Below are 16,323 nucleotides of genomic sequence, written 5' to 3'. Positions count from 1 at the left end.
CCTCGTCTTCTAACTCCCAAACTTCACAGAAGTTCTCCTACGAAACTTGCAGAGTTACGAGGGGCGTTTGAAAAGTCCGCGCAAAGTCTGAGAGATAGCACCACAGGCGCGTATCGAGGTCATGTTTAGTTAGTAGAATCTTTGGTAAGAACGCACACCAAGTTTCAGCCATATTGGTCTATTTCTTTGTGTTTGAAATTCCGGTGAATCAAGGAAGTCGAGTTTCAAAAAATGGACGAAGAAGAATTTCGCGTGGTGACTAAACATTACTTTATGAAAGGCAAAACGCCTCAGGAGACTAAACAGAAGCTTGATAAACATTACGGTGACTCTCCACCTTCGATTAGAACAGTTTATAAGTCGTTTCAAAATTTTCGGAGTGGCCGCATGGGCACAAGAGAAGCTGAACTTACTGGACGCCCTGTGGAAGTTACGACTCCAGAAATCATTGATAAAATCCATGATATGGTGATGGATGACAGAAGAGTTAAGGTGCGTGAGATTGCTACTGCTGTGGGCAACTCGAACGAACGGGTACATAATATTTTGCACAAACATTTGGACATGAGAAAGCTATCCGCAAGATGGGTTCCGCGATTTCTTACGCTTGACCAAGAACGGAATCGTGTGAACTGTTGCAAGGATCGTTTGCAACTGTTCTGGAAGAATCCGCAGGACTTTAAGTGTCGTTTAGTGACTGTGGATGAAACAGGGATACATTACTATACTCTTGAGACCAAACAACAATCTAAACAATGGGTTACCAAGGGAGAATCTGCACCAAAAAAGGCGAAGACCATTCCTTTGGCCAGAAAGGTTATGGTGTCTGTCTTTTGGGATTCGTAAGGGATAATCAAAAAAAATGTTCAAATGTGAGTGAAATCTTATGGGACTTAACTACTAAGGTCATCAGTCCCTAAGCTTACACACTACTTAACCTAAATTATCCTAAAACACACACACACCCATGCCTGAGGGAGGACTCGAACCTCCGCCCGGACCAGCTGCACAGTCCATGACTGCAGCGCCTTAGACCACTCGGCTAAACCCGCGTGGCGAAGGGATAATTCTCATTATCTGGAGAAGGGTAAAACTATTACAGGTGAATATTATTCATCGTTATTGGACCGTCCGAAAACAGAGCTGCAAGAAAAACGCCGGCGATTGGACCGCAGAAAAGTCCTTTTCCATCACGACAATGCACCAACACACACCTCAGCAGTTGTGGTCGCAAAATTAATGGAAAGAGGATTTCAACTCGTTTCAGATACCCCCTTTTCTCCAGACTTGGCTCCCTCGGACTGCTCTTTGTTCCCCAATTTGAAGAAATGGCTGGCGGGACAAAGATTTTATTCAAACGAGAAGGTGATTGCAGGAACTAATAGCTATATTGCAGACTTGGACAATTCCTATTATTCGGAAGGGATCAACAAATCAGAACAGGGTTGGACGAAGTGTATAAATCTAAAAGGAGACTATGTCGAAAAATAAAAAAGATTTACCCCAAACACAAAAGCAGTTTTTATTTTTGCATGGACTTTTCAAACGCCCCTCGTAGCTCAGTCGGTTGGAGCACTTGCTCGCGAAAGGCAAAGGTTTCCAGTTGGAGTCTCGGTCTGGCACACAGTTTTAATCTGCCATGAAGTTTCATATCAGTGTACACTCCGCTGCAGAGTGAAAATTTCATTCAGGTGAAATGTCCCTGATGGACACACCCATGTAATGCTTAACTGACTACTAGATATGACAAGTAGATGTGACAGAAGCATACCGTCCAGTATAAAAGGACGCGAGAGTATTTTGCTGTCAGCACAGAAGCAGTAACAGCCAATATCCAATATTATTATTTAGTCTCTATATGGGGCAAACAGTAAAGGAAACAAAGGAAAAGTCTGGAAGAAGAATGATGGTTCAGGGAGAAGAAAAAGAAAAGTTAGGTAATTGTGTTAGAGACTTGGAAGTGAGCTGGAAGGAATAGATAGCGCCTTGAAAAGAGGATATAAGATGAACGTTGACAAAAATAAAACGAGGGACCTAGAACATGGTCGAATTAGGCGATACTGAGGGAATTAGATTAGCAAATGAAGTACTAAAAGTAGTAGATGAGTATTACTGTTTGGACAGCAAAACAACCGATGATGGCCTAAGTAGAGGGAATATAAAATGCTGACTGTCAACAGCAAGAAATGAACTTTTGGAAAAGATAAATTGGTTTAAATAGAGTAAATACTTTAGGAAGTATTTTCTGAAGGTATCTGTATGGAGGGTAGCATTGTACAGTTGGTAGTATACAATTCGGAAATTCGGATAAGAAGAGAACAGAAACTTTTGAAATGTGGTGCTGCAAAAGAATGCTGATGGTTGATGGGTAGATCGGATAACTAATGAAGAGGTGCCAAACAGTACTGGAGAAAGAAAAACATTTTGTAAAGTACAACTTGAAGAAAAACATTTTGTAAAGTACAACTTGATTAAAATAAAGCATCAGTTGATAGGATACATGCTGAGACATGAAGGATTCATCTACTCGGTAGCAGAAGAAGGTGTGGGTGAAAACTGTAGAGAAGGACCAAGGCACGAATGCAGTTTGCAAGTCCAATTGGACGTCTGTTGCAGTAGTTACACAAACATGAAGAGACGTGATCATGATATGCTAGCGTGGAGGGTTGCGTCAACCTTACCTTCCGACTGAAGACCACAACAACAACAACAACAACAATAACGCGCTACTATTTGACTCTATGTCATAAACTTAACTAGATGGACGTATTTCCTTTGTCAGGCGTGTGTAGAACAGAATCTATGATTTTTCGAAAGCCTGAAAACACCGAATCTTTGACTCAATCAATGGCTCTGAAAATATCTTATGATAACAGTGCTTGCCGTGAACAAGGTCATTTTGTTTCATGTAGACTATAAAGTTCGAACTCTGAATATTTTCTAGCATTCTGTTCCACGTAGAAATGCTTTATTAGAATTATTTACGACTGCCAGAACGACAATCCTAGAGATTTCCTCTGATAATGGGAACAGTAATCTGAACAGGTCCTAACCAATCTTGAATGTAAGCCGTATGTTACTGTTCTTGCTTTGCAGAATAGACAAAATATCTTTGGTGTTGAGGACGTTTTAAGTCGAGAAACTCGTTCAGTTAGATTGTGTACATGACTACCATTTCGTTAATATGTATTCAACTTTGAGCACTTTGTAACATTATATACTTCGTTTAAAGTATTTAATTAATAAAATAATATTTTTGTTTGACTTTTGCACGCCACACAAGTATTTTCCTTACACTGAGATGCTATCTTAGTATCTAAACCTTCCTTAAAAGAAGAAGAAGAAATGAAAGTCACCCACGGAAACAGGATTAATACTGGATGTGCCTGAGAAGCGTCTGCATTAATATTGTACATTACTCAGCAGGTAGTTGGAGTTGCTATCTCAGAATTTTTGCAGATATGTGTTTATCTAAGAGAAAGTTTTACCCGATATAAATATAGCGTAATGTCCAGTTAGACCATGACAAAATATCAGCCTGTTACAAAGACTAGTAGCTGCTTTTTAACGTAGGGAAATTTAAATTTGGACAGTTGGCAGAAAGTATAAAATTATTGGGCTTTTACGGCACGATTAATGGATTGCAAATGGTGTCAGTCATGTCATTCATATACAGGGTTGTAAACTGTTCGAGAGGACATTGTGAACCTGCAGGACATCCATTAAAGGAATTACTTACAAAATAATTGTGTTGCCCATGCTGGAATTTTGCTCAATCGTCTAGGATACTAATCACAGTATTAGGGAGCAACGGAAGAATAAAAAAAGAATGGTGGTACTAATGCTCAAAGGTTTGCGACTACCGACAGAGTGTATCAGAAACGCTACATAATGAGAACGAGAATGAATATATCACAAGAACTTAAGTAGGAGACATGTAGGACCTATTGTCATGGCGGAATGTTCGAGAATACTGTTCTTCGTATGGAAACAGTACGGATAAAATGACACTAATAAGAGCTAGCGCAAAAGTTAGTAACTAGTCATGCTGCCCTCGATCCATTTGTAAATGAAATGGGAAGGAAAACTTAGTACGTGGAACAGTAAGAAGTATCTTCTTCTATAGTGACTCTCAGGCAGAGAATTGAGCGACGGTGAAGAAACAAATGTTTCCTCGTACTCTTTTCTTTAGACAAGGTGGAAGACAGTATTGTAAAGGCTTGCCTTGAGGTGTCCTTGGCAGCCAGAACAAGACACCGCCGCCAAGCAGCGGACTCAACCGTTTGACTACAGTTGTCACGTAGCTGCCGGAATGCACGCAAGCCCAGCCTCTGGGAGAAACCAGCAGCCGGTGTTGCCAAAGAAACGTACTCAGCTACTTGCTACCTCCACTGAAGAGCAAGATCGGCGTGCTCGTAAAAATCAGTCTACGCAGTTCTTCGTGCAGTATCAAGCTCTGTCAAAGAAAAGCGGACAAAGAAAGTGGAAACACGAGAGCACGTCTCGGTACGTCTCATTGACATCAGAGGTCGCAATATCTGCGTGGGAGTGCGTTTCAATGGGACGGTATGACTGGGGTCGTAGTAATAAGTTAACAATACCATTATATCTAGGCTGCTGCGGGTGTGAAATCAGTAGATAAAGGAGGTTCGTACGCAGCGAGGAGCAGTCACTGTGCTACCTCGGTACAGAGTGAGCACGTCTTTACATCTGTAATGTGTCGCCTAAATGCTGCAGCGTGAGTGAACCTGACTGTGACGTCACTCCAACGCTGTCTGCTGCAAGCTGTTATTTGGCATATGCATATCATTGCAGCACACTACCTGACAAGACATGGGCCGTAACTCACTTATTTACCAAAAACATGTCAACGCAGCATAGTAACCGATGAATGTGGAAAACCCTAGAGCACATCTTCTGGGAGTCTGTCCATTGACAAGAAGCTGTAGGAAAGGCGTACCTGGCTTGGGGAACAGACTGGAAGCAGCTATACATCACGACAATGAGATGCAGCAGATGAAACGTCCAACCTCAACGTCCTTTTGGAAGCAGCAAAGAGATGAGTGTCGAGAATGACAAGGAAGTATTTCCTATGACCCTGACAGCCCTGTCTTTCCTTGTAAGAGGGAGAAAAGTAAAGACCACATCGCAGCAAGGGTCCTGTAACTCTGAGAAATGAAGAGGAGAGTTAGTTTTGCTTCTAACAAGTAAGTCCAAGTAGAAGAGTGATGTGCAGTGTAGTGCTATGCAGTGTAATATAGTGCAGGATTACAAGTTACTAATCTGTGGTGTAACAGTGGAGTGTAGTACACTAGCAAGGCAGTAAGAGCCTTTTGGAATTTGAGTAAGCCTATTTATGTATCAGGGGTCAAAAGGCTTATGCGTACCTTTATTTCCTTTTCTCTTCTTCTCTCTTTCTCTGTTTCCCGTTTCCTCTTCTCTCCTACCTAAGAGGGCTTGCTGAAAAGTAATGCCTCCGAATTTTTTACGTAAACCTCCTAGAAGTTTTCAAATAAAACAAATGTTGATTAACATTCTACCTCTTTATTATTCATGTCTACATATTTGCAACAGAATTATAGCTTGCAAAATGGCGGTGTGTAACATAACTACGTCTGTGCGTGAGACACACCGTGGTGCAATCTCGTTTCGAATTGGAAAAGTTCGTCCACAGGACCGTCTCCTTCAGCATGTCAATACCAGGTCACACACGAGTGCTGCGACGTCTGCAACTATCCGACGTCTCGGGATCAGTGTCATCGGTCATCCTCCATACTGCCCCGACTTGGCCCCATTTGATTTTCATATGAATTCAAAACTTAAAGAACACCTTCGAGGACTTCATTCTGACAGTTACGAAGCGATGCAAGCAGAGGTGCGGTTGTGGCTTCGTCAACAAAGTCAATAGTGACGGTATCAGCAAAATGGTCTCTCGTTGGAAGAAATGTGTTGGTCGGTAGAGTGACTATATTGAGAAATAAATATGTAGGCATAAACAATAAATGTGTAGAATGTTAATAACGTTTGTTTTATCTAAAAAGATTTAAGAGCTTTCACATGAAAAATTCTAAGGCATTACTTTTCAGCACGGCCTCGCATTTTACTTTCCATCTCTAAACAGCAGACTTCTGAACTAAACTGATACATTTCAAATTTTGTGTTAACATTTTACGTGTTACTCGTATATAGTAGCTACTTCACGTGCAATACGACGAGTTGTCCTGTATTTTTAATTATCATCTCGAAAAAATAAATTTACGTAATTATTTTTTTGTTTGCTTGTAGGTACATGCCTGCAGTCCTGGTACACATGAAAATCCCCGTGACACGGAACTGTAGCAAGCCTTTAGAGGAGCCAAAATAAAACGGCATATCCCATTGATAAACTGGAGTATCGTGCGTTAACTTGTTTTCTGTATTTGAAGGGGAACAATACTGCGAAAATCCATGCTGAATTGGTGGTAGTGTGGGGCAATAATGTACTATCATACGATACAGCAGTTAGGTGCTCAGACGCCTTCATTGTGGTCAAACGACACTGAGTGACGAAACTGGAAGAAACATACTATCTCTCCGTAAATAATCAGGAATTGCATGACACGTGGAGGCCCTGCTGCTCAGCGATTGTAGTGTAACAGTCGAAGCAATGGTCCAAAAAGTGAAAGACAGTCTTGGATCAATTTCCAACATTTGGCAGACACTCTGGAGACGACAATGGTTGCCACCCGCTGGGTTCCGGGACTGCTCACAAACATTCAAAAACTAAGGCAGCAGCGGAAATGTCACAGGTGTCTTAGCTCGTCTGTTTATCCGACTTACCACCATAGCCCAGTCCTAGGTGTATTACTATTACCCCGAGACCAAGGAGCAAAACAAGCATTGGAAACATCTGGTTTACCACTGCCGAAATAGGCGAAGACCAAACCAGCATCAATTTGTGCAGTGTTGAGTGTTTTTTGGGACTACCGTGATGTGGTGCCAACTGATTATGCTCCTGAGGGGCAAACTATCGCAGTGATATACTACCGAAACCTCCTGACGAGGTTGCGGTGGGCTGTCGAGACAAAGCGTCACGGGCTGATGTCCGAGGGGCACACAGCTTTTTGTCCATAATACACTGCCACGTATCGTGCTTTGCTACCAAATTTTACCTCACCGACCTTATTCTCCTGACACGACTCCCAGTTACTTCTTTGTCTTTCCTCGGATGAAGAAACCATTGCGTAGCAGCATTTCCAGTGCGAGAAAGAAGTGATTTTCGCAGTGGAACTTTTCCAGAATAGCCAGAATGCAAGTTTCTAAACTGGGGTCTCCATCAAGTCACATCCATCGATTGTTTCCCGTTACAAATACAATTATTTTTAAATCAGAACTTTAAGTGCCCATTCGATAGAGCGTTTCCATATTAATATACTTTCATCGTTATGTATTAATAGGGACATTTGAAAATTCTAGCAGCGATGTGCAGTGTCCTGGTCCATGTTCACTGCACCGACATGCTTCAGCGCTGCTTAGTCGTTGCTGGAGTACTGGTTATGCTTTGTGTTCTAGTGTCCCCGTTAAGATACAAGAAGTTTGTTTTAAACTGAGACAACTAAACATCTCGAAAACGGCGCATCATACGAAAAAAAAATGTTCTATGTAAAAAGTTAATATCAGTAAAGGGGACATCCGTTTGTGTTACAACTGCCCAGCTCCGAAGTAACCTTCCTGCTTGGACGCGGTCAACTTTGAATTTTCATATAGAACCCCCATTTTATTGCATCTTCGGATTCTACGCCAAAAGAAGACTACGGCTAACTCAAACCATTCTTGGTAGATGGCGTTGTAATCGACAATGTCAAGTGCGCTTGTTCTTGCAATTAAGAGCCGACGCATTTGATTCTACATTTAATTTACGATGTACATCTAAACCGTTGCATTCTAACGGTTACAAATTTCATTGTACAGTACAATGTGATTAGCCATTACAATGTCTGGTTAGAAACTACGTTTATCTTGATCCAGGAACAACGACTTGGATGTAATAGCTTTCTGTTTCCATCGGGATGCTTGTTATCGATGAGTCCTCTTACCTCTCACCATTGGGTGCTTGATTTTGGTGAGTCTTCTTGCTTCTCACCATTGGGTGCTTGATTTCTTTCAGTCTCCTTGCCTCTCACTATTGGGCTGCTTGATTTCGATGAGTCCCCTTGCTTCTCACCATTACTATAATTCGCAATAAATCCTAAAACTGACAACCTTCCATTTCGATACATTTATTAATTCGTGCTTGGAATGAATGTTGTTGTTGTTGTTGTTGTCGTCTTCAGTAAAGAGACTGGTTTGATGCAGCTGTCCATGCTACTCTATCCTGTGCAAGCTTTTTCATCTCCCAGTATCTACTGCAACCTACGTCCTTCTGAATCTGCTTAGTGTATTCATCTCTTGGTCTCCTTCTACGATTTTTACCCTCCGTGTTGCCCTCCAGTGCTAAATTTGTGATCCTTTGATGCCTCACAATATGTCCTACCAACCGATCCCTTCTTCTATCCAAGTTGTGCCACAAATTTTTCTTCCCAATTTTAGTCAATACATCCATCTTTAGTTATGTGATCTACCTATCTAATCTTCAGTATTCTTCTGTAGCACCACATTTCGAAAGCTTCTATTCTCTTTTTGTCTAAACTATTTATCGTCCACGTTTCAGTTCCATACATGGCTACACTCCATACAAATACTTTCAGAAAATACTTCCTGACACTTAAATCTGTACTCGATGTTAACAAATTTCTCTTCTTCAGAAACGCCTTCCTTGCCATTGCCAGTCTACATTTTATATCTTCTCTACTTCGACCATCACCCACTATTTTGCTCCCCAAACAGAAAAACTCATTTACTACTTTAAGCGTCTCATTTCCTAATCTTATACCCTCAGCATCATCCGATTTAATTCGACTACATTTCATTACCCTCGTTTTGCTTTTGTTGATGTTCATCTTATATCCTCCTTTCAAGACACTGTCCATTCCGTTCAGCTGTTCTTCCAGGTCCTTTGCTGTCTCTGACAGAATTACAATGTCATCGGCGAACCTCAAAGTTTTTATTTCTTCTCCATGGATTTTAATTCCTACTCCGAATTTTTCTTTTGTTTCCTTTACTGCTTGCTCAATATACAGATTGAATAACATCGGGGATAGGCTACAACCCTGTCTCACTCCCTTCCCAACCACTGTTCCCTTTCATGTCCCTCGACTCTTTTAACTGCCATCTGGTTTCTGTACAAATTGTAAATAGCCTTTCGCTCCCTGTATTTTACCCCTGCCACCTTCAGAATTTTAAAAAGAGTATTCCAGTCAACATTATCAAAAGCTTTCTCTAAGTCTACAAATGTTAGAAACGTAGGTTTGCCTTTTCTTAATCCATTTCCTAAGATAAGTCGTAGGGTCAGTATTACCTCACGTGTTCCAACATTTCTACGGAATCCAAACCGATCTTCGCCGAGGTCGGCTTCTACCAGTTTTTCCATTCGTCTGTAAAGAATTCGGGTTAGTATTTTGCAGCCGTGGCTTATTAAACAGATAGTTCGGTAATGCATGTACGCAGCTTAAAAGCATGTCTGGTGGAATGTTTGCGTAAGCATTTCTGATGCGTTCTGTCATTTTCTGTCGAGTATTTGGTACTGTTGCATACACTTTGTCTTGCAGATAACCCCACATTTAAAAAATCCGGCAACGTAAGGTCCGGTGGTCCGGCAAGCTACTTTACTGGGGCAACTTTACCGATCCGGCGACTACTGAAATCACAATTCATTGCTTCTTTGGCTTTTGCGGAGTAATGAACCGGACAACTTACATGTTGCAACCGCATGCTCTGTCGCACTACCAGGGGTACAGCTTCCAACAGAATGAGTAGATCACCCTGCACTAACTCCGGTGTCTTACCCTGTTCAATGTGCCTTGCACAACAAGGGGCCAATTAGTTTGTCGCTTGTGACGCCGCACCAGATGTTAACAGACTACGGACGCTCACAAGCAACCTCAAGTATCCAGCGCAGGTGTTCCACACTCCAATAATGCATGTTACGCAGATCAAATTAGCCGTGGTTCCTAAATGTTGACTCGTCAGAGAACAAACATTACCTGACAAAAGACGTGCGTGTCTCTTTGTATTTGTATTAGTTCACAATTGCAAAACAGCATCTGATTCTGAAAAACATTCCCATAAAGTTCTTGATGCATAGAGATGTGGTAGGGATGGTATTTCTGACGGTGTAGAAACGCCTAAACACTTGTGTGAGCAATTCCAGATTGCTGCATACGGCTCGGCTACTTGTATGTGGATTATGAGCCACCACAGTAGTTTTATTATTGATGTTGCCCGTTACAGTTGCTCTGCGAGTTCGTTTTCTAGACGTCACACTTTCTTTGACGAATAGTTACACGGGATCGTGGCCTGTTCGCAAAACATTCGGCACAAAGAGCAATAGCAGTGTCCAACTTTCTTGCAGCCTCGCCATGAATTAAAATTATTTCGATCTTCTCTGTAACAGATACAACATCCATTACGCAAGCTGTGCCAGAACAGGCTCCAGAGAAGTGGTGTCGAGAGTTTCGGCGGTCGTGCTTGTAAAAGTCTCGGTACTGTAGTGGAGAGTACTGCGTGGCAGAGCGGTAAGCTATGGGGCGAGCGTGTGGGCGCTCACGCAATGTGTGTGTATCCATTGGTTGGTGCGCCTCGGACTATTATTTCATGGACAGTTTACCCTATTCCAATGGCTGTGTTTTGTATTTCGCCAGTAGCCGCGTAGCTTCCAGCGCGAGAGTTACGGCAATTGGATGGAAACACACACCGAAAACAGTCACCCTGATGGCGCGGTTCGAGTGCGGCCACTGAAATCACGTATTCCAGTAGTTTGATGACTCATCACAATCAACCCCATAGGGAACAGAAAAATAAGTTACCATGCATGTAGCTTATTTGCCAGAAATATCTATATCTAGTAATATTATTTGTGCTGTACAATAACATTTGCAACACTCACGTAACGTTTGAACATCAACATCAGCCGTTAGAACACGAGGGTTTACATTTACATCGTAAACGAAATGTTGGTTCTTATTTGCAAAAAATTGACATTTGTCGATTACAGTCCCATCTACCACGAATGGAAAACAATAGTTTGAGTGTTCTGCACGTATTTTTTGGTGTAGAATCCGAGTATCCAATAAAAATGGGCGATTCCCATTTGAAAATACGAAGTTCACCCCGCCCATGTAGAAAGAGTGCTTAGGAGGTAACCACTTGTAGCACAGACAGATGTCCTCATTTCTAATGTTACCTACTCACCTAGAACATTTTTTCGGACACTGCGTCGTTATCGACATATTTAGTTTTAAAAATTAAGTATCAGAAATTAATAGTTAATGCATAATTTATTACTATCCAAGTAAATGTGATTTGCATGGCCTACTTTAGCTTTTAAGATAACAGGTTGTAATAATGAAGAATAAATAAATAAAATATTTAGTTGTCCCAAGTTAAAACATAAACCCTGTATAATTTGTATACGTAAGGCTACTCACTTCTTTCATCCAAGGCCCGTTGAATAGCATGCTTTGCGTACATCAAGTTCCGAAATGTTAATTGCTTGACGCTCATGTAGTGTGATACATAGTTGGTGTTAACCACCCTGATCAGGATTCCAGCTACTGCACATTCCTCACAATGGCCAAGTTGCGCGCTTCTAGAATAGCTTCGAGAGAATTCTCTTAAAGATGTCGTTGTTGTTGTGGTCTCAGTCCTGAGAGTGATTTGATGCAGCTCTCCATGCTACTCTATCCTGTGCAAGCTTCTTCATGATCGTCATCAAAATAAATTTAGGCGAAGAAGGCAAAAATGCGCTGAAGTTCAATCAAAGGAAACAACTATACATGAAAGGACAATAGTAGGACAAATTAATATGAGTCTACTTAATTATAAACTGAAAACCAAACATTTCTAAAGAACGAACCTCAAAGTAGGCATAACGAGTTAATTAAATGAAAAATTCAAGCCGCGCGTGATCAGGCTAGTGGTCTAAGCCGCTGCAGTCATGGACTGTGCGGCTGCTCTCGGCGGAGGTTCGAGTCCTTCCTCGGTCATGGTTGTGTGTGTTTGTCCTTACGATAATTTAGGTTAAGTAGTGTGTAAGCTCAGGGACTGATGACCTTAGCGCTTAAGTCCCATAAGATTTCACACACATTCTTTTTTCTTTTTTTTGAACAATTTTACGATTTATCCGACAGGAGTTGACGAAAATAGGGAGGGAACTCTTGGTCGCATTCTAGGGAAAATCACCAGAGACTAAAACAAGGTATTTGGACGAGTCTGGCAATAATGAGCCTGATATCGACTACTGCAGATCCAAGCAACACTATAAGCGAAATACTTAAATTACGCCATTTCAAACAAATGACTGTAGCAAATGAATCCTGGCAGTAATATTTAAAGTTGAAAGGTAACTGAAACACTGTGATGGATTATACATTAACATGTAATATGGTCTCTGATAAGCCAGTAAAAAAAATAAAAAAATTAAAAAAAAGCTGTCCCTAATCTATGTGTCTAAATGATGCTACGTAATATGTTGACCTGTAATACAGGTTAAATAATTTCCCAATCAGTTAAACTGTAAATAAATGTCAACATAATTTACGCCAGTGGCGGACTAAGCCCGTCGGATTCCCGGGGCGGCGAGACTACACTGAAGCACCAAAGAAACTGGTATAGACATGCGTATTCAAATACAGGGATATGTAAGCAGGCAGAATACGGCGCTGCGGTCGGCAACGCCTATATAAGACAACAAGTGTCTGGCGCAGTTGTTAGATCGGTTACCGCTGCTACAATGGTAGGTTATCAAGAGTTAAGTGGGTTTGAACGTGGTGTTATAGTCGGCGCACGAGCGATGGGACACAGCATCTCCGAGGCAGCGATGAAATGGGGATTTTCCCGCTCGACCATTTCACGAGTGTGCCTTGAATATCAGGAATCCGGTAAAACGTCAAATCTCCGACATCGCTGCGGCCGGAAAAAGATCCTGCAAGAACGGGACCAACGACGAATGAAGGAAATCGTTCAACGTAACAGAAGTGCAACCCTTCTTCAAACTGCTGCAGATTTCAATGCTGGGCCATCAACAAGTGTCAGCAAGAGAACCATTCAATGAAACATCATCGATATGGGCTTTCGGAGCCGAAGGCTCGCTCGTGTATCCTTGATGACTGCACGACACAAAGCTTTACGCCTCGCCTGGGCCCGCCAACACCGACGTTGGATGTTGATGACTGGAAACATGCTGCCTGGTCGGACGAGTCTCGTTGTATCGAGCAGATGGACGTGTACGGGCGTGGAGACAACCTCATGAATCCATTGACATTGCATGCCAGCAGGGGACTGTTCAAGCTGGTGGAGGCTCTGTAATGATGTGGGGTGTGTGCAGTTGGAGTGATGTGGGACCCATGATACGTCTAGGTACGACTCACAATAAGACAGGTGGCACATACGTAAGCATCCTGTCTGATCACCTGCATTCGTTCATGTCCATTGTGCATTCCGACGGACCTGGGCAATTCCAGCGGGACAGTGCGACGCCCCACACGTCCAGAATTGCTACAGAGTGGGTCCAGAAATAGTCTTCTGAGTTTAAAACTTGCGCTAACCCCCAAACTCGCCAGACATGTACATTATTGAGCATATCTGGGATGCCTTGCAACGTGCTGTTCAGAAGAGATCCCTTCGTACTCTAACGAATTTATGGACAGCCCTGCAGGATTCATGGTGTCAGTTCCCTCCAGCACTACTTCAGACATTAGTCGGATCCATGCCACGTCGTGTTGCGGCACCTCTGCGTGCTCGCGAGGCCCCTACACGATATTAGGTAGATGTACCAGTTTGGCTCTTCAGTGTAAATGGGCCCGCTGGTGTGCTTAGAAATTGATTTATTTGCAGTGTACATTTAAAAAAAATGAATAATTCAGATCTAATGACTGATGAAAAATCAAGTGTTCATAATTTCTGTACTCTTAAGATATAAGTGAGAAACTCAGAACAGGAGTAACATTTAGCACAGCAACCTTCAGGTAGAGCGCAAAGAAATAACAAAGAACAGAATAAGAAAATTACGCTCTGATTTACATGTTATAAGCTTAGCACGAGATAGTAGTTATTATTGATATTACCACAGTACACGTTATCGTGCGTTTATTTTACGGAAATTCTCACCATCTAGCAACAACGCCCACACTTGTATCAGCTGCACGTAGATGGCAACGATACCTTTTTATCTGTTGCAGCATCTGCTCCTTTACAAACTCATCATAATTTCTACCAAATTCTCCAGTCCTACAGCCAGAACGTCATCAGAAGCCTCAAACTTAAACTTTGTTTCAACAATCTGGAAAATTTTGGTGATTTCCTTCATGGCAACGTATCGTCGTGGCACTTCTTGTATAAATCGGTCTACGCATTAGCTGACGAACTTCTTCCTGAATCGTCAATCCAGCGTCTTGAGATAGCTCACCCGGCATTGTTTTATTTACCCCCACTTCTTCCTCGTCGGTCACTGTTAATGTACATATCACCGCATTTTTTGGTTCCAAAAGTAATAACATTGTCTGTAATAGTAGTTTGTTCCGTCACTAGAAACTCATTCTAAGTTTTTAATTTGGTGAGTTCTTTATCCAAAGTCATTATTAGAGACTGTAGATATTGTGGGACTAAATTTAGTTTCTCCATACCGTCTGCCAAAAGTTGGTGTAGGCCAAAACAGTAAAATCACTTGTAGATGGAAAGAGCAAGCTTGTTGCAGATCTAGTGTCAAGATTTGCCTTGAGTGAATGTTTTATATCTTCCAAAGCGCTTTACACGTTTTTTTTTATGAATTTAACTGAAATGTAATAATCACTCCAGCGAGTATCTTTATGTAGGAAACGAGAAGAATGAATATAACTTCTTCACAGCTGCAAATCAGGTGACGCTGGAAGGAACACATGACACTGCATTGAACTCTACAGAGATTTAAGGAATAATTAGCACAGGACTGAACAGAGCTTTTAGATTTACTTCTCAAATATTTCGTTGTCTCCTCCACGTTCGCCTGGCAGTGAACCCAGCACAACGCAATATCCAGTCCATCTTTTCCAGCTGCTGTGGAATATCTTTTGACATTTCCTCTGCAGTCTTTCCCGACATAAAAAAACTAATGAGAATTCTCAAACTTTCACGATGATGCCTTCTGTATAGACGTATATACTTACCTGACTTATTTTATCGGTTCTGCTTCCATCTGGAGTGCTTGCAAAAATTATTCCGTAATATTTAGCCTTTTTTGTATCTGCAATAATTTTTTCTGAACATGTTCACTCAAAATTAAAATAGATTCATTTTTTATCCCTTTCGACAAATAAGAAAGTACGCTCTTTGACCCACCAGCGTACTCTTGTGCCTCTTGAAGTTTTAAACAATGCTCTTTGAATACTTGATCATATTTAGCCATCAATTGCGCCACATCTAAAACATTTCCTCTGATTTCCGATGAAACGTCTTCAGGATGACAGCGGATAGACTGGATTAAATACAGTGGAATACCTAAAAGACAACGTAAAGTGTTTCTTCATACCTTGGTCTCATCATTGACAATCTTCTGATTATCTTTGTCGACGATTTTACTAAATTTCAAGCCCATAGACGGTATTTAAAATTTAAAAAAAGAATAGGTAGGTGTTCAAGTGATAATTCGTGCTTTAATACCTTTGGATTCAATTTCCATCACCAACAGAAGCCAGAAATAAATTTATTTTTGTTGGTATCATCCTCAGAGGTAAATAACAGGCGGAAAAAACAGCATAGTTCCTTTGTTGACGATGAATACAGCATCCATTCCTTGAATATTCAATATCTTTCAAATGTGAGGTCCCCCCCCCCCCCCCCCCCCCGATAGCTGAGTAGTCAGCGCGGCGGTCTGTCACACCAAGAGCCCCGGGCTCGATTCTCAGCTGGGTCGGAGATCTTCTCCGCTCAGGGACTGGGTGTTGGGTTATCCTCATTATCATTTCATCATCATCAATGAAAGACAACGGGAAACCACCACTGGAATCATTTCCATAGACGCTCATGCGGTGGACCTCTCTGACGAGGCTTTCCCCATGACAAGACCTGCCGTAAAGCAGAACATAAAGCTTTTTTCTTTTTCAAATGTGAGTAAAACCACGATGAAATTAAACAACTGATATCCTCCTTTAGTGTGTTCTGTGGTCTTTCTATAAATTCAAGAGATCCCTCCTTGTTTTGATACACTTCATT

Source organism: Schistocerca serialis, chromosome 1 (assembly GCF_023864345.2).
Source record: "Schistocerca serialis cubense isolate TAMUIC-IGC-003099 chromosome 1, iqSchSeri2.2, whole genome shotgun sequence".
Taxonomy (NCBI): Eukaryota; Metazoa; Arthropoda; class Insecta; order Orthoptera; family Acrididae; genus Schistocerca; species Schistocerca serialis.
This window is presented reverse-complemented; position numbering follows the sequence as displayed.